The sequence below is a fragment of the Mustelus asterias genome, chromosome 18 (assembly GCF_964213995.1).
Source record: "Mustelus asterias chromosome 18, sMusAst1.hap1.1, whole genome shotgun sequence".
Classification (NCBI taxonomy): domain Eukaryota; kingdom Metazoa; phylum Chordata; class Chondrichthyes; order Carcharhiniformes; family Triakidae; genus Mustelus; species Mustelus asterias.
In genome coordinates, this window is record NC_135818.1 from 40,049,494 (window position 1) to 40,066,781 (window position 17,288).

Sequence of the window (17,288 nt, forward strand, 5' to 3'; positions counted from 1 at the left end):
GTCGATCATCCTGGACCAGGCCAAGCCTCACAGACTCGACAAGTCCATGATGGACATACAGGTAAACAAACGCCCGATTTATTGTTTGTTTGACAGCGGGAGCACGGAGAGCTTCATTCACCCAGACACCGTGAAGTGGTGTGGTCTCCAGATTCGGACTGTCAAGCAGACAATTTCAATGGCGTCAAGGTCCCGGTCTGTCACCGTGCTAGGGAGCTGCGTGGTCAATCTGACGGTGCAGGGCACGGTTTACGAGAACTTCAAGCTCCATGTGTTACCGCACCTTTGCGCGCCAATACTCCTAGGACTAGATTTTATGGTCCACTTGAAGAGTGTAACCCTGCAGTACGATGGGCCACTCCCTCCGCTTTCAGTGGGAGACCCGCAGCCTCTAAATTGCCCAACGCGCTCCACATGTAGTCTCTCAACGCTTAGGATTACCACACCCTCCCTATTCCAGAATCCTGTGCCAGGCTGCAAGCCCATCGCAACAAAGAGCAGGCGTTACAGCGCTGAGGATCAGATCTTCATTCGATCTGAAGTTCAGCGGCTCCTCAAGGAAGGGATCATCCAACCTAGCGCTAGTCCTTGGAGAGCGCAAGTCGTGGTGGTTAGGAATGGGAACAAACCCCGGATGGTCATAGACTATAGTCAGACCATTAACAGATACACGCAGCTGGATGCGTATCCCCTCCCGCGCATATCTGACATGGTCAATCAGATTGCGCAGTACCGGGTGTTCTCCACCATCGACTTAAAATCTGCTTACCACCAGCTCCCCATTCGCCCAGAGGACTGACAATACACGGCCTTAGAGGCAGATAGTTGCCTGTACCATTTTTTAAGGGTTCCTTTTGGTGTCACGAATGGAGTCTCGGTCTTCCAGCGTGCTATGGACCGAATGGTGGACCAGAACGGACTGCGGGCTACTTTCCCGTACCTGGATAACGTCACCATCTGCGGCCATGACCAGCAGGACCACGATGCCAACCTTCTTAGATTCTTAGGCACTGCATCTCGCCTGAATCTGACCTACAACAGGGAGAAGTGTGTATTTCGCACGCGCCGCCTAGCTATCCTCGGATACGTGGTGGAAAACGGGGTCCTTGGCCCTGATCCAGACCGTATGCGTCCTCTCCTCGAACTTCCCCTGCCCACTAGCGTCAAAGCACTGAGAAGATGCTTAGGCTTCTTCTCTTACTACGCACAGTGGGTTCCCAATTACGCGGACAAAGCCCGTCCGCTCATCAAGTCTACCTCTTTTCCCCTAGCACCAGAGGTTCGCTCAGCCTTTGCAAGAATAAAAGCCGACATCGCGAAAGCCACGATGCATGCTATCGATGAGTCCATCCCCTTCCAGGTGGAGAGTGATGCATCTGATTTCGCCCTGGCCGCCACACTTAACCAGGCGGGCAGGCCCGTCGCCTTTTTTTCTCACACCCTCCAAGGCCCTGAAATTCGACATTCGGCGGTGGAAAAGGAGGCCCAGGCCATTGTGGAGGCCGTCCGGCATTGGCACCATTACTTGGCGGGAAAACGGTTCACTCTGCTCACGGACCAGCGGTCCGTGGCGTTCATGTTCAACAACACGTTACGGGGTAAGATCAAGAATGATAAGATCTTGAGGTGGAGAATCGAACTCTCCACCTACAATTATGATATCATGTATCGTCCAGGGAAGCTCAACGAGCCCTCGGATGCCCTGTCGTGTGGAACATGCGCTAGTATGCAGGAGAATCGATTGCAGGCTCTCCACAATGACCTCTGCCATCCGGGGGTCACTCGGCTCTTCCACTTCATAAAAGCCCGGAATCTACCCTACTCGGTGGAGGATATCAGGTCCATAACCAGAAGATGCCGGGTATGTGCGGAATGCAAACCGCACTTCTACCGACCTGACAGGGCACAACTCATTAAGGCCACTCGTCCATTCGAAAGACTGAGTGTGGACTTTAAGGGCCCCCTTCCCTCGACAGATCGGAACGTGTGCTTCCTCAATGTGGTTGATGAGTATTCACCTTTGTCATTCCCTGTTCTGATATGACCGCTGCCACGGTTATCAAGGCATTTCGTGATCTTTTCACCCTGTTCGGTTACCCCTGTTATAGCCACAGCGATAGGGGCTCGTTGTTCATGAGCGATGACTTGAGGCAATACCTGCTCTCATATGGGATTGCCTCTAGTAGAACCATGAGCTACAACCCAAGGGATAACGGACAGGTCGAACGAGAGAATGCTACAGTCTGGAAGGCTGTCTTACTGGCGTTGAGGTCTAAAAGTCTTCCAGTCTCCCGTTGGCAAGAGGTACTCCCTGATGCGCTCCACTCCATACGTTCACTCCTGTGTACGGCAACCAACGCTACTCCTCATAAGAGAATGTTTTCATTCCCTAGGAAGTCTTCCTCTGGGACCTCATTACCATCTTGGTTGACGTACTCAGGACCTGTCCTCCTGCGGTGACATGTTAGGACCCGCAAGTCCAACCCTTTGGTTGAACAGGTCCATCTCCTCGACGCCAACCCTCAGTATGCCTACGTGGCATATCCTGACGGGCGAGAGGACACGGTCTCGATTCGAGATCTGGCGCCAGCAGAGGGCTTGGAAACCCCTGTCGCTCCCACACCTCCTGTTAGAGATCCCCCAACCATTATTTCCCCTCCTGACACGGCGTGGGCAGTATCGGGACCACCACTTAACCCTCTTACTCCCGTGTACAGCTTGCCTGAGTCCAGGAGATGGTCGCCACTTCAAGGCGTGAACGAGTTCAGCGGATTGTCACCACCTCGTGGTCTACCGGCCCGTGAGGCACTGGAGGAGTCGCTGGACACCGCCTTGGAGAGAATGTCACCGCGATTGCCTGAACCGGTGTCATCGCCGGTGTTGAGGAGGTCACAGGGACAGTGCAGTCCCCCAGACCGTTTGAACTTATAGACAGATGAACAATTGTTCTGTGTTTTGTACCCCGCCAGCCTTTGTTTTCAAAGGAGGGGTGAATGTGGTGAACCATTGTTGGTTCCCACCAGGTAGTGCTGAGCCATGGTCTGGCCAGTACTATGAGTCTGTAGATATGTTACTGTTGGGGTTAGGGTTGGGCTGTTCTACCTGTTAATATAGTCCTTATGGTACACCCCAGTCGGCTCCGCCTCCTGGGAGAGGTATAAAGGTCACTGCTCTGCCTGGTGACCCTTTAGTCTGGGATCGTATACTGTATATGGTAGCTCTGTTATTGTTGGCAATAAAAGCCTTTATTTCCCGAGTACATCCAGCCTCTCGTGTGTTATATCGCGCATCATAGAGAAAATGGATATCCATGTTGGAACGGAGATGGTTAAAGCCAGGAAGTTAGAAACTATTAAAGTGATAGAGAGCATTAGAAGAGTCAGAGATGTTTTCAAGTGAACATTTCAACCAATATTTTTTGTAAAAACAAATATTTGAAATCTTTATGGTGCTCAACCTTATATAAAAAGTCTGTAGTGGGTATTACATAATTAGTATTGTGTACAGAAAAATAGGAGAATCAAATTTTCAACTAATATTTAATTTGACATGAAACATGCCAACAATTAACAAGGACATAAATATTTTTTGTTTTTCTCAAAGATGCATGAATTTTAGACATTTAGAATATAATCTATTTTCAGAATTTAAATATGTAATGGTCATTTCAGACAATTATTTTTCTTTGTGCTGTTTGAAGCCTTTACTAATGCAGCTTCAGATGGACCTTGGAGATGAGGTCCAAAGGGAAGGATTGTCAATTCATGATTCAGCACTAAGGGGATTTGGACAGTTCCAGCAACCACATACACAAATAGGCGAGAGATTAGAGGAGGCGTCTTAATTAAATTTTAATTATTGCTAATTACAGTCACTGTTTAAGTGGCTTTGCCAATATGACAAACGTGGCTGATAGTTCTTCTTTCAGTCATGCTAATTACTTTCCCAACAGCATGTTTGTAAGAGGATCTCTAGTGGGTATAAAGTAAAAGCATGCCTTTAATTTAGCAATAAAGACTGAAGCAGTAATTAAATGATTACTGATATAAAACCAAGTTCCAGCCTTAATTATCTAATGTTACTCATTGATCACTTTGTTTTGGAAGATTTTCTTTCTTTATGGAGAGATGCCAGACCTCCATTAGAAGCCGGTACCTTTCCACAGAAAAGCAGCTGAGATTAGGAACCCAATCTGTCGGGACCGGAATCTGATTCTTACCACATTATTGTAATAGTAGTGTTTTCTGTACCATTTGTCATTATAGATAAAATAATTTACTTTTAATCAGTAATCAAATTATTCATGATTGTTTTATTTATAATCTAAATAGTATATTTGAAGTAATGTATCAGAACATTTTACTCCAAGTATGCAATATTGTTAAATATTTCTAAACTTGTGAATTTTTGTAATCATAATGTTTTATGTCCTAAATGGAACATTCTTCCTCGTAAAAGTAAGTGAAACATTTCTCGATGAGCTAGAACAAAGTAAGTGAACATGACACTTCAACCACTTACGCTGCGATGCACCCCATTAAATCATACCACTGTAAAACTGTAATTCCATATTTTCCTTCAGGAGTGAAATTATCCGGTTCATGCCAAGTGTGTGAAATTTAGAGTTACCTTTGCACTGTGGAATTGCATCCAACAGGTTCTCAATTGAGCAATTGGGATTCACAAATCTGCCATGCAGAGTTTTTCTTTTATGAAAATAACAACTCATTTCAGACTGTCCATTGAAATTACCACTTAAATTCCTCCTTGACTGTCTTAGGTGACCTTCCACAGATTCATTTTGGTACATGCTTAGTGCATATTTCTCCCCATTCTGGAGCACTGTTTTATCTATATATTGTCATTCTCAAGAATTTAGAGCTGAAATTAAACATTTTATAACACATACTAGGGAGACAACTTCTATGGGATTTTCCCACTCATCTGCCATAACATCAGTGCAAGAGCAATGGAAGCCTTGGGAAAATGGCATAGATGTTGTATTTTCTGGAGTCCTTGCCTTTTCCACTAAAGTTAATAAATCATCAATTAGCCAAATGATTTCCTGGGAGGATACCACCAATGTTGCCATTGCTGCATCAAGAAAAGTTGAATAAAGAATGTCATAAAAACACTCTTCACATCCATGGTGCTGATTTGATTTCGCGCTTTTGGTTCCAATCCAAAATGGAGAGTTCAGTAACAATATGGAATAATTTGTCAATGTTTTTCTCTTTGTTCTTTACTTGCCTCTCAGTTTAAAATAGAATTTTCACATTTATTTATGAACCAATGTATAATGGTGGGATATTGTTTACAATCAGTTAGTCCTAGTTAACATGTTTAAGGAACAAGACATCACAGAAACATTGTGAACTTTGTGATTGGAGCAAAGTATCCTTGAATAAAAATCTTAATGGGTGAAGGATAATAAGAAATAGTTTCTATATTTCAGTCCTGATCCAAACAAGGTCATTTAGTTAAAGATGTTTCAAGCTATGGTGATATGTGAAAGGCTCCAAACACAGAAGTTTTGATGTTTTTTCCCTGGCTCTTTTGAAACAAGATAAATCAGATGGCTGAAAGATAAAATGGATCAAAGTTGTGTTCCACGGGAACTCTACCTGCATTTACATGTCTCCCATTTTCCAACATAATTGCTATTAGTTAGAGAATGGCAACATGTTTTGAATGGCTCCATGAAAATGAGACACTGAAGTAACATCCTACCTTCCAAACCTTTCACCACAGTTGTGTCAGGTAATAAAACACATGTCAAGGGATTCTAGGAATGGCAAGAACAAATGCACAGCAAACAGAGCAAGAGGAAACAGCAGAGAGAACAACCGTGTTAACGTTTCGTGCAACAGAATCATTCCAGGTTGTCAGTCAAATTACCACTACTTCTGGTCAATCAGTGGTGCGCAGATGCATTCAGCCAATTCTGGATGAATTGTTTGCTGGAGTAAGCCAATTCATAGAATCATAGAATCATAGAATCCTACAGTGCAGAAGCAGGCCATTCAGCCCATCAAGTCTGCACCGACCACAATCCCACCCAGGCCCTATCGCCATAACCCCATGCATTTACCCTAGCTAGTCCCCCTGACACTAAGGGGCAATTTAGCATAGCCAATCCACCTAACCCACACATCTTTGGACCGTGGGAGGAAACCAAAGCACGCGGAGGAAACCCACGCAGACATAGGGAGAAAGTGCAGACTCCACACAGACAGTGACCAAAGCCAGGAATTGAACCCTGGTCCTTGGCTAGCCACTGTGCCACCATGCTGTCCTATGCCACTGTGCCACCATGCTGTCAAGAACAAAGAACAAAGAACAATACAGCACAGGAACAGGCCCTTCGGCCCTCCAAGCCCGCACCGCTCCCTGGTCCAGGATTGAATCCTGAATCCAGGATCCCCGCCCAATTTTCCAGCCTATCTACATCCTAATATCCTATCCACCGAGCTGTCCCTCACAGCTACGATGCTTTGTTCATCACAACCTATTAACTCACCCCCACCCCCCCATTCCAGACCATGTGATCTCCAGGGAGAGGCGAAAACCCAGAGTGAAAACCCCAGGGCCAATATGGGGGAAAAAAATCTGGGAAATTCCTCTCCGACCCCCTGAGGCGATCGAAACGAGTCCAGGAGATCACACTGGCCCTGATCGGAAAATGCTTCCCAACCCTATTCATTTCCACTTCTGCTTTACGAACACCATCTGAATCCCTGCCCCCGAGACAGGTTCCCAACTATCCGCACTCTCGCTCTGTACTGGCACCAGCAAGATGATCATAGAATGAAGCCTTGAAACGAGAAACAAAGAACAATTAGCCCGCGCCGCTCCCTGGTCCAAACTAGACCACTCTTTTGTATCCCTCCATTCCCACTCCATTCATATAGCTGTCTAGATAAGTCTTAAACGTTCCCAGTGTGTCCGCCTCCACCACCTTGCCCGGCAACACATTCCAGGCCCCCACGACCCTCTGTGTAAAATATGTCCTTCTGATATCTGTGTTAAACCTCCCCCACTTCACCTTGAACCTATGACCCCTCGTGAACGTCACCACCGACCCGGGGGAAAGCTTCCCACCGTTCACCCTATCTATGCCTTTCATAACTTTATACACCTCTATTAAGTCTCCCCTCATCCTCCGTCTTTCCAAGGAGAACAACCACAGTTTCCCCAATCTCTCCTCATAACCAAGCCCCTCCATACCAGGCAACATCCTGGTAAACCTCCTCTGTACTCTCTCCAAAGCCTCCACGTCCTTCTGGTAGTGTGGCGACCAGAACTGGACGCAGTATTCCAAATGCGGCCGAACCAATGTTCTATACATCTGCAACATCAGACCCCAACTTTTATACTCTATGCCCCGTCCTATAAAGGCAAGCATGCCATATGCCTTCTTCACCACCTTCTCCACCTGTGACGTCACCTTCAATGATCTGTGGACTTGCACACCCAGGTCCCTCTGCGTCTCTACACCCTTTATGGTTCTTCCATTTATCGTGTAGCTCCTCCCTACATTATTCCCACCAAAATGCATCACTTCGCATTTATCAGGATTGAACTCCATCTGCCATTTCCTTGCCCAAATTTCCAGCCTATCTATATCCTTCTGTAGCCTCTGACAATGTTCCTCACTATCTGCAAGTCCTGCCAGTTTTGTGTCGTCCGCAAACTTACTGATCACCCCAGTTACTCCTTCTTCCAGATCATTTGTATAAATCACAAACAGCAGAGGTCCCAATACAGAGCCCTGCGGTACACCACTAGTCATGATGTGGAGATGCCGGCGTTGGACTGGGGTAAACACAGTAAGAAGTTTAACAACACCAGGTTAAAGTCCAACAGGTTTATTTGGTAGCAAAAGCCACACAAGCTTTCGAGGCTCTAAGCCCCTTCTTCAGGTGAGTGGGAATTCTGTTCACAAACAGAACTTATAAAGACACAGACTCAATTTACATGAATAATGGTTGGAATGCGAATACTTACAACTAATCCAGTCTTTAAGAAACAAAACAATGGGAGTGGAGAGAGCATCAAGACAGGCTAAAAAGATGTGTATTGTCTCCAGACAAGACAGCCAGTGGAACTCTGCAGGTCCACGCAACTGTGGGGGTTACAGATAGTGTGACATGAACCCAATATCCCGGTTGAGGCCGTCCTTGTGTGTGCGGAACTTGGCTATCAGTTTCTGCTCAGCGACTCTGCGCTGTCGTGTGTCGCGAAGGCCGCCTTGGAGAACGCTTACCCGAATATCAGAGGCCGAATGCCCGTGACCGCTGAAGTGTTCCCCAACAGGAAGAGAACAGTCTTGCCTGGTGATTGTCGAGCGGTGTTCATTCATCCGTTGTCGCAGCGTCTGCATAGTTTCCCCAATGTACCATGCCTCGGGACATCCTTTCTTGCAGCGTATCAGGTAGACAACGTTGGCCGAGTTGCAAGAGGATGTACCGTGTACCTGGTGGATGGTGTTCTCACGTGAGATGATGGCATCTGTGTCGATGATCCGGCACGTCTTGCAGAGGTTGCTGTGGCAGGGTTGTGTGGTGTCTTGGTCACTGTTCTCCTGAAGGCTGGGTAGTTTGCTGCGGACAATGGTCTGTTTGAGGTTGTGCGGTTGTTTGAAGGCAAGAAGTGGGGGTGTGGGGATGGCCTTGGCGAGATGTTCGGCTTCATCAATGACATGTTGAAGGCTCCGGAGGAGATGCCGTAGCTTCTCCGCTCCGGGGAAGTACTGGACAACGAAGGGTACTCTGTCCACTGTGTCCCGTGTTTGTCTTCTGAGGAGGTCGGTGCGGTTTTTCGCTGTGGCGCGTTGGAACTGTTAATCAATGAGTCTAGCGCCATATCCTGTTCTTATGAGGGCATCTTTCAGCGTCTGGAGGTGTCTGTTGCGATCCTCCTCATCCGAGCAGATCCTGTGTATACGGAGGGCTTGTCCGTAGGGGATGGCTTCTTTAACGTGTTTAGGGTGGAAGCTGGAGAAGTGGAGCATCGTGAGGTCCGCAAGCCCACGGATAACCTCACGATGCTCCACTTCTCCAGCTTCCACCCTAAACACGTTAAAGAAGCCATCCCCTACGGACAAGCCCTCCGAATACACAGGATCTGCTCGGATGAGGAGGATCGCAACAGACACCTCCAGACGCTGAAAGATGCCCTCATAAGAACAGGATATGGCGCTAGACTCATTGATCAACAGTTCCAACGCGCCACAGCGAAAAACCGCACCAACCTCCTCAGAAGACAAACACGGGACACAGTGGACAGAGTACCCTTCGTTGTCCAGTACTTCCCCGGAGCGGAGAAGCTACGGCATCTCCTCCGGAGCCTTCAACATGTCATTGATGAAGACGAACATCTCGCCAAGGCCATCCCCACACCCCCACTTCTTGCCTTCAAACAATCGCACAACCTCAAACAGACCATTGTCCGCAGCAAACTACCCAGCCTTCAGGAGAACAGTGACCAAGACACCACACAACCCTGCCACAGCAACCTCTGCAAGACGTGCCGGATCATCGACACAGATGCCATCATCTCACGTGAGAACACCATCCACCAGGTACACGGTACATACTCTTGCAACTCGGCCAACGTTGTCTACCTGATACGCTGCAAGAAAGGATGTCCCGAGGCATGGTACATTGGGGAAACTATGCAGACGCTGCGACAACGGATGAATGAACACCGCTCGACAATCACCAGGCAAGACTGTTCTCTTCCTGTTGGGGAACACTTCAGCGGTCACGGGCATTCGGCCTCTGATATTCGGGTAAGCGTTCTCCAAGGCGGCCTTCGCGACACACGACAGCGCAGAGTCGCTGAGCAGAAACTGATAGCCAAGTTCCGCACACACAAGGACGGCCTCAACCGGGATATTGGGTTCATGTCACACTATCTGTAACCCCCACAGTTGCGTGGACCTGCAGAGTTCCACTGGCTGTCTTGTCTGGAGACAATACACATCTTTTTAGCCTGTCTTGATGCTCTCTCCACTCCCATTGTTTTGTTTCTTAAAGACTGGATTAGTTGTAAGTATTCGCATTCCAACCATTATTCATGTAAATTGAGTCTGTGTCTTTATAAGTTCTGTTTGTGAACAGAATTCCCACTCACCTGAAGAAGGGGCTTAGAGCCTCGAAAGCTTGTGTGGCTTTTGCTACCAAATAAACCTGTTGGACTTTAACCTGGTGTTGTTAAACTTCTTACTGTGTACACCACTAGTCACAGGCCTCCAGCCGGAAAAAGACCCTTCCACTACCACCCTCTGTCGTCTATGACCAAGCCAGTTCTCCACCCATCTAGCCACCTCCCCCTTTATCCCATGAGATCCAACCTTTTTCACTAGCCTACCATGAGGGACTTTGTCAAACGCTTTACTAAAGTCCATATAGACAACATCCACGGCCCTTCCTTCGTCAACCATTTTGGTCACTTGTTCAAAAAACACCACCAAGTTAGTGAGGCATGACCTCCCTCTCACAAAACCATGCTGACTATCGTTAATGAGTTTATTCCTTTCTAAATGCGCATACATCCTATCTCTAAGAATCTTCTCCAACAACTTCCCCACCACGGACGTCAAGCTCACCGGCCTATAATTACCCGGGTTATCCTTCCTACCCTTCTTAAATAACGGGACCACATTGGCTATCCTCCAATCCTCTGGGACCTCACCTGCGTCCAGTGACGAGACAAAGATTTGCGTCAGAGGCCCAATGATTTCACCTCTCGTCTCCCTGAGCAGCCTTGGATAGATTCCATCAGGCCCTGGGGATTTGTCAGTCTTTATATTCTCTAACAAACCTAACACTTCCTCCTTTGTAATGGAGATTTTCTCCAACGGTTCAACACTCCCCTCAGAGACACTCCCAGTCAACACATCCCTCTCCTTTGTGAATACTGACGCAAAGTATTCATTTAGGATCTCCCCTACTTCTTTGGGTTCCAAGCATAAGTCCCCACTTTTGTCCCTGAGAGGTCCGATTTTTTCCCTAACAACCCTTTTGTTCCTAACGTATGAATAAAATGCCTTGGGATTCTCCTTAATCCTGTCTGCCAAGAACATTTCGTGACCCCTTTTTGCTCTTCTAATTCCCCGTTTGAGTACTTTCCTACTTTCTTTGTACTCCTCCAGATCTCCCTCCGTTTTTAGCTGCTTGGACCTAACATACGCCTCTCTTTTCTTTTTGACCAGTCCCTCAATTTCCCTGGTTATCCACGGTTCTCTAATCATACCCTTCCTATCCTTCTTTTTTACAGGCACATGCTTGTCCTGTAGCCCTAACAACCGTTCCTTAAAAGACTGCCACATACCAGATGTGGATTTACCCTCAAACAGCCTCTCCCAATCAAGAGTTGCCAATTTCTGCCTGATCCCAATAAAGTTAGCCTTCCCCCAATCCTGTCCTATGCCACTGTGCCGCCCTAACCACTAGCCCATTCAGCCACTGGCCCATTGATAACTGGCAGTATGACAGGTAATTGCAGCAATCTTAATGAATGACAGGATACCGGAGGTCAAATAAATCATAGATTGCACCAGCAGGTGCAATATCAAAAGGAACGGAATCAATTCTGTTCATGTGCAGCTCATGTTTAATTATCAGCATCACATCTTGCAAGTGTCTGCTTGCCTCTCTGGTAGTATCGCCCATTGTGTTTTAATTTTCTGGTATTCAGCATTCTTGCACTGATAGGAAGGTCACAAGTGGTGACTGGAAGTTCAAATCCATTGTCTACAACCATGGCTGACTGCATATTGTGCTGTATCCGAGGACACATGGTGAGCATTGGTGCAAAGAGGTTGATGGATCCTGCAGCCATCAGAACAATTATTGAGCATTTTTGGTATGTTGGAGATTTGCTTCAAATGTCTGGATTGGTCTGTAGAAACTCGCAATGCAGTCTGCGGCTAGGCCCTTCAGGACCATGGTTGTGCAGAGGAGAGAAGTCAGAAGACCAGCAGCAGCCCCAAGAGGATATAGAGATGAACGTGTTGCTGGTTGCAAGAGAGTTTATGCTACATTCACATAGAAGGCCTTCAAAATCTGGACAGTGCAGTAATAACAAAGAACAATACAGCACAGGAACAGGCCCTTCGGCCCTCCAAGCCCGCGCCGCTCCCCGGTCCAGGATTGAATCCTGAATCCAGGATCCCCGCCCAATTTTCCAGCCTATCTACATCCTAATATCCTATCCACCGAGCTGTCCCTCACAGCTACGATGCTTTGTTCATCACAACCTATTAACTCACCCCCACCCCCCCATTCCAGACCATGTGATCTCCAGGGAGAGGGGAAAACCCAGAGTGAAAACCCCAGGGCCAATATGGGGAAAACAAAAATCTGGGAAATTCCTCTCCGACCCCCTGAGGCGATCGAAACGAGTCCAGGAGATCACACTGGCCCTGATCGGAAAATGCTTCCCAACCCTATTCATTTCCACTTCTGCTTTACGAACACCATCTGAATTCCCTGCCCCCGAGACAGGTTCCCAACTATCCGCAGTCTCGCTCTGTACTGGCACCAGCAAGATGATCATAGAATGAAGCCTTGAAACGAGAAACAAAGAACAATTAGCCCGCGCCGCTCCCTGGTCCAAACTAGACCACTCTTTTGTATCCCTCCATTCCCACTCCGTTCATATAGCTGTCTAGATAAGTCTTAAACGTTCCCAGTGTGTCCGCCTCCACCACCTTGCCCGGCAACACATTCCAGGCCCCCACGACCCTCTGTGTAAAATATGTCCTTCTGATATCTGTGTTAAACCTCCCCCCATCACCTTGAACCTATGACCCCTCGTGAACGTCACCACCGACCCGGGGAAAAGCTTCCCACCGTTCACCCTATCTATGCCTTTCATAACTTTATACACCTCTATTAAGTCTCCCCTCATCCTCCGTCTTTCCAAGGAGAACAACCACAGTTTCCCCAATCTCTCCTCATAACCAAGCCCCTCCATACCAGGCAACATCCTGGTAAACCTCCTCTGTACTCTCTCCAAAGCCTCCACGTCCTTCTGGTAGTGTGGCGACCAGAACTGGACGCAGTATTCCAAATGCGGCCGAACCAACGTTCTATACATCTGCAACATCAGACCCCAACTTTTATACTCTATGCCCCGTCCTATAAAGGCAAGCATGCCATATGCCTTCTTCACCACCTTCTCCACCTGTGACGTCACCTTCAAAGATCTGTGGACTTGCACACCCAGGTCCCTCTGCGTCTCTACACCCTTTATGGTTCTTCCTGTTTACATCTTCCACCTTGCCTTTGGAAGATACCATCATCCACAGGTTTGTTTTAATCAATAACTCTTAAGCATCAATTCATGCTACCTGATGAAAACTACAACTTTTAAAATTAAAAGCTGGACACACAACTTTCGTGTCACTATCATTTTATTGTCAATCCACATCATCATGACAGTCATGCAGGATTTTACAGCCTCGCTCGGGCGAGACTGGAAATTCCCACCCAAGGTCAACGGAGATTTCCGTTATCGGACCCTCAACAGCGCGATTCTATGGCGGGCGAGGTGGTGGAGTTCTGGTGGTATCCCTAATATTTCTTTCCACTATGCTTTGCTTTCATACCAGTCTCTGAGATATGAATCCTTAACCATAACATAATAGTTTATAATGTCAGCTTGACTCAATTATAACATTCATGACTCTAAATTAAAAGAGTGTGGTTTGGAATCCTATTCCAGGCTACAATCCATCTGATATTTAGTGCCATATTGAGAGAGTGATGATTCCTGAGCTACCTACAGGTAGGATCCAGATGTCTGCCGAGCCATCACATTCTTCCTTCCTTCCAAATCCAGGACAACTATGGAATGCCCATGATTCCACTGATTAGAGTTGAAGCGATGACCTAGTGGCGACTCGAGACTTGCTGTGGGTGATGTGCACCAAACGAACAGAGATGGAAGAAACAGCAGCAAGATGAAGAGAATAATATAACAGCCTCAGGATCTCAGAGCGTTCCCTCTCTTTGCATGCCAAGGGGTATATTCAGATATCTGACCATGCCAGAAACTAGATACACTTTAAAAATCTTACAATGCCACTTACTATCTCCCAGATAGGACACCCAGAAGATTTTTACAGGTGCTATTGAACTGGGTGGTATGCTTTGATCAGGTGTACATCTTCGTATGGCAGGATCATCCTGAGATCCCATGAGATTGGAAGTTTTGATAATAGGTTGCCCCATGGTTCTGTCTTCCCGTACAATAAAAAAGGACAAATGGCACATCCAATCCCACAAGTTCAATCTGGATTCTATGACACAACATACAGCCCCAGTATATCTGTGTCCCAGATTTTCAACCAGTCCAGGAGAATCCCACCAACAACAGTAACTTGCAGCTATACAATGCCTTTAATATAGTTACTTGTAACAAAATCTAAATCAGAAAGATTTCCAACTTTCCAGTAATTATGAGATAACTTACCGGGAATATCAAGATACAAAATCCTTATGACACAATAATCATGGTAACAAAAGTAAATCATCCGAAAAATAAATTGCGATTATTGTAAAGAAGGATTCAAAATATTCAATTTCACAATTTTTTAGTTAGCAATAGAAATGTTTTTAAATGGATAAACATGCACTTTTTGCTTTTCTGAATCTTTGATTTATTGTAAATGGCTGTTAAATCATTAAAGGCTAGTCAGCTAGTCAAACCTTTTAAAAATGAAAACAGATTTAATTGCAAAATTATTCAATGCATTTTTTTTATTAATTCAAGACATATTGCAGCAATTTTCAAATAATTTGACTTTGATTACTTAGACTAATATTTTTTTTCCTAGTTATTTCAAAAATTGTATTTTCTTCTTTAAAAGTAATTTGTTACCATTGCCTTATATTTCCAGTTGCTACCTTCTACGCTGTTTCTCAATAAAGCTCAAGTAATCGTTCCTCAACTGAAAAGCAAATTAGGATAAACAAAAAAAGATTGCAATGAACCCAGCAGCTCAATTAGAGAGTGCACAAGATCCTAGGTTCAAGCTCTAGGATGGTCTGGTACACCATCATTTATCTTAGCTGGATCTGCTCCAGCAGCTATCACCGACATAGCAGACTGGGACACTGTGAAGGGACAAGGCATTCTGTGTTTGAGGAAAGCAAGCAACAACAAATTATGCCTTTGAGTTGTGCCTTTGAGTTGTGCCTCTTGTTCACCAGTCAGTGAATGGTTTATTTAGGGACAGGCCAGAATTCTCCAGTCTTATACACTCTGCTACCGCTGCCAGCAAGAATGGAAAATTTGGCACTCAGCCAAATCTCTGTTCACAGCAGCGGGACCGGATAATTCCAGCCACGGGCAAGGTCATAGAATTCCGGCCATAAACATTATTTTTCTTTATGTTAGATTAGGAATTAAACATTTTTAAGATGCAATTGTAATATTTTGTTTAAATAATGCATGTAATCCAGTGCCAAATTTGTGAACAAAAATATTTATTAGAATTTTAGTCCATTCCGTTCCTGACATTATATTGGGCAGAATTCTCTGACTGTTCACATAGCAACATAGAAAATAGAAGCAGGAGGAGGCCATTTGGCCCTTCGAGCCTGCTCCACCGTTCATTTTGATCATGACCGATCATCAAATCCAAAATCCTGATCCAGCCTTCCTCCCTTATCCCTTTATCTCTTTAGCCCCAAGAGATATTTCTAGTTTCTTCTTGAAATCGCACACGTTTTGGCCTCAACTACTTTCTGTGGTAGTGAATTCCACAGATTCACCACTCTCTAGATGAAGAAATTTCTCCTCACCTCAGTCCTAAAAGGTTTACCCTTTATCCCCAAACTATGACCCCGAGTTCACGCCCCCCCCCCACACCACTGCCAGAGAGGCCAGAGAATTAGGCACTCAGCCAAATCTCCGTTCACTACAGCGGGACGGGAGAATCCCGCTGGATGAACGGCCAGAGAATCCCAGCCATTGCCTTCACTCAGGCTCCAGCTTGTGCATCACTGATACAATGAGAGGCAAATTTCATGTTGAGAGGAGGTAGAGAGATCTGTCACTATCACCTTCATTTAACATCCCAATCAAGGTCTGAACAAATTTACTCCTAGGAGATGAACAAAACTAAATAACAGTCAAGGCCAGCATTCAAACCACATCCCCATAATGGAAATCTGATGATAACACATCGGCCAGAATTCTCCGGCCGTTCACGCCCTGCCGACGCTGCCAGCGAGGATGGAGAATTTGGCGCTCAGTCAAATCTCCGTTCAGTGCAGCGGGACCAGCAAATCCCATTGGCGCAAATGGCTGGAGAATTCCACCCAAAATTGCTAGAATTTTCAACATGGTAACAAGCCATTTGGTCCAACTAGTTTGGTGTGAATGCCCTACACAAGCCTCTCTCGCCGTACTTCACCTATCAGTATATCTTTCTATTTCTTTGCCCCCTTGTGTACTTACCTCATCTACCCTTAAATTCATTGATGCTATTTATCTCAGCTACTCCACAGAATCATAGAATCCCTCCAGTGCACAACGAGTCATTGGTTTCCATGTGGTAACAAGTTTCACATTCAAACCATTCTCAGGGCCGACATTTTTCCTGAATTCCTTTTTGGATTATTAGCGACTGTCTTATATTTATGACCTGTAATAATGAACTCCACCACAAATGGAAAGACTTTATCGACGTCTACCCTATCAAACCCTTTCACAATTTTAAAGACCTCTAATAGGTTGCCCCTTAACCTTGTTCCTGAGAAACGAGCCCTATCCCGTTCAGCCTTTCTTGATAGTTATAACTTCTCATTTCCAGGATCACTCTTGTAAATCCACTTCGAGACATGCTAACTAGTTCAACTGTACAAATTTTCTTGTTACAAATTTTTTCCTTGTTTCTTACTTCCACAAATTGGCCTCCCCTGTTCAACCTCAAAGAGTATGTGAGAACACTCGCAAACACAATTAGTGCCTCTCCTCAGTTGATCTATGAAAAGGCTTCTGTATTGTTCAAAGTGACTGCAAACTGTCCTCAGGGATTGAATAACAGTCAGCTTTGTTCATATTAGAGCACTACATTTGGGAATGATTGAACACAATCACTGAGTGACTGACTAACTCCGATGCCAGTATATAAGGATAGGGTGGAGAGAAGTGACAAGTGGATAAATTCCAAAACCCTTCACTATCTGAAAAGAGAATCTTATATTTTTTCAGACATCAGAGAAGTTCTTCAAGTTATTTAAATAAACATTCTTATTGTACATCACCCT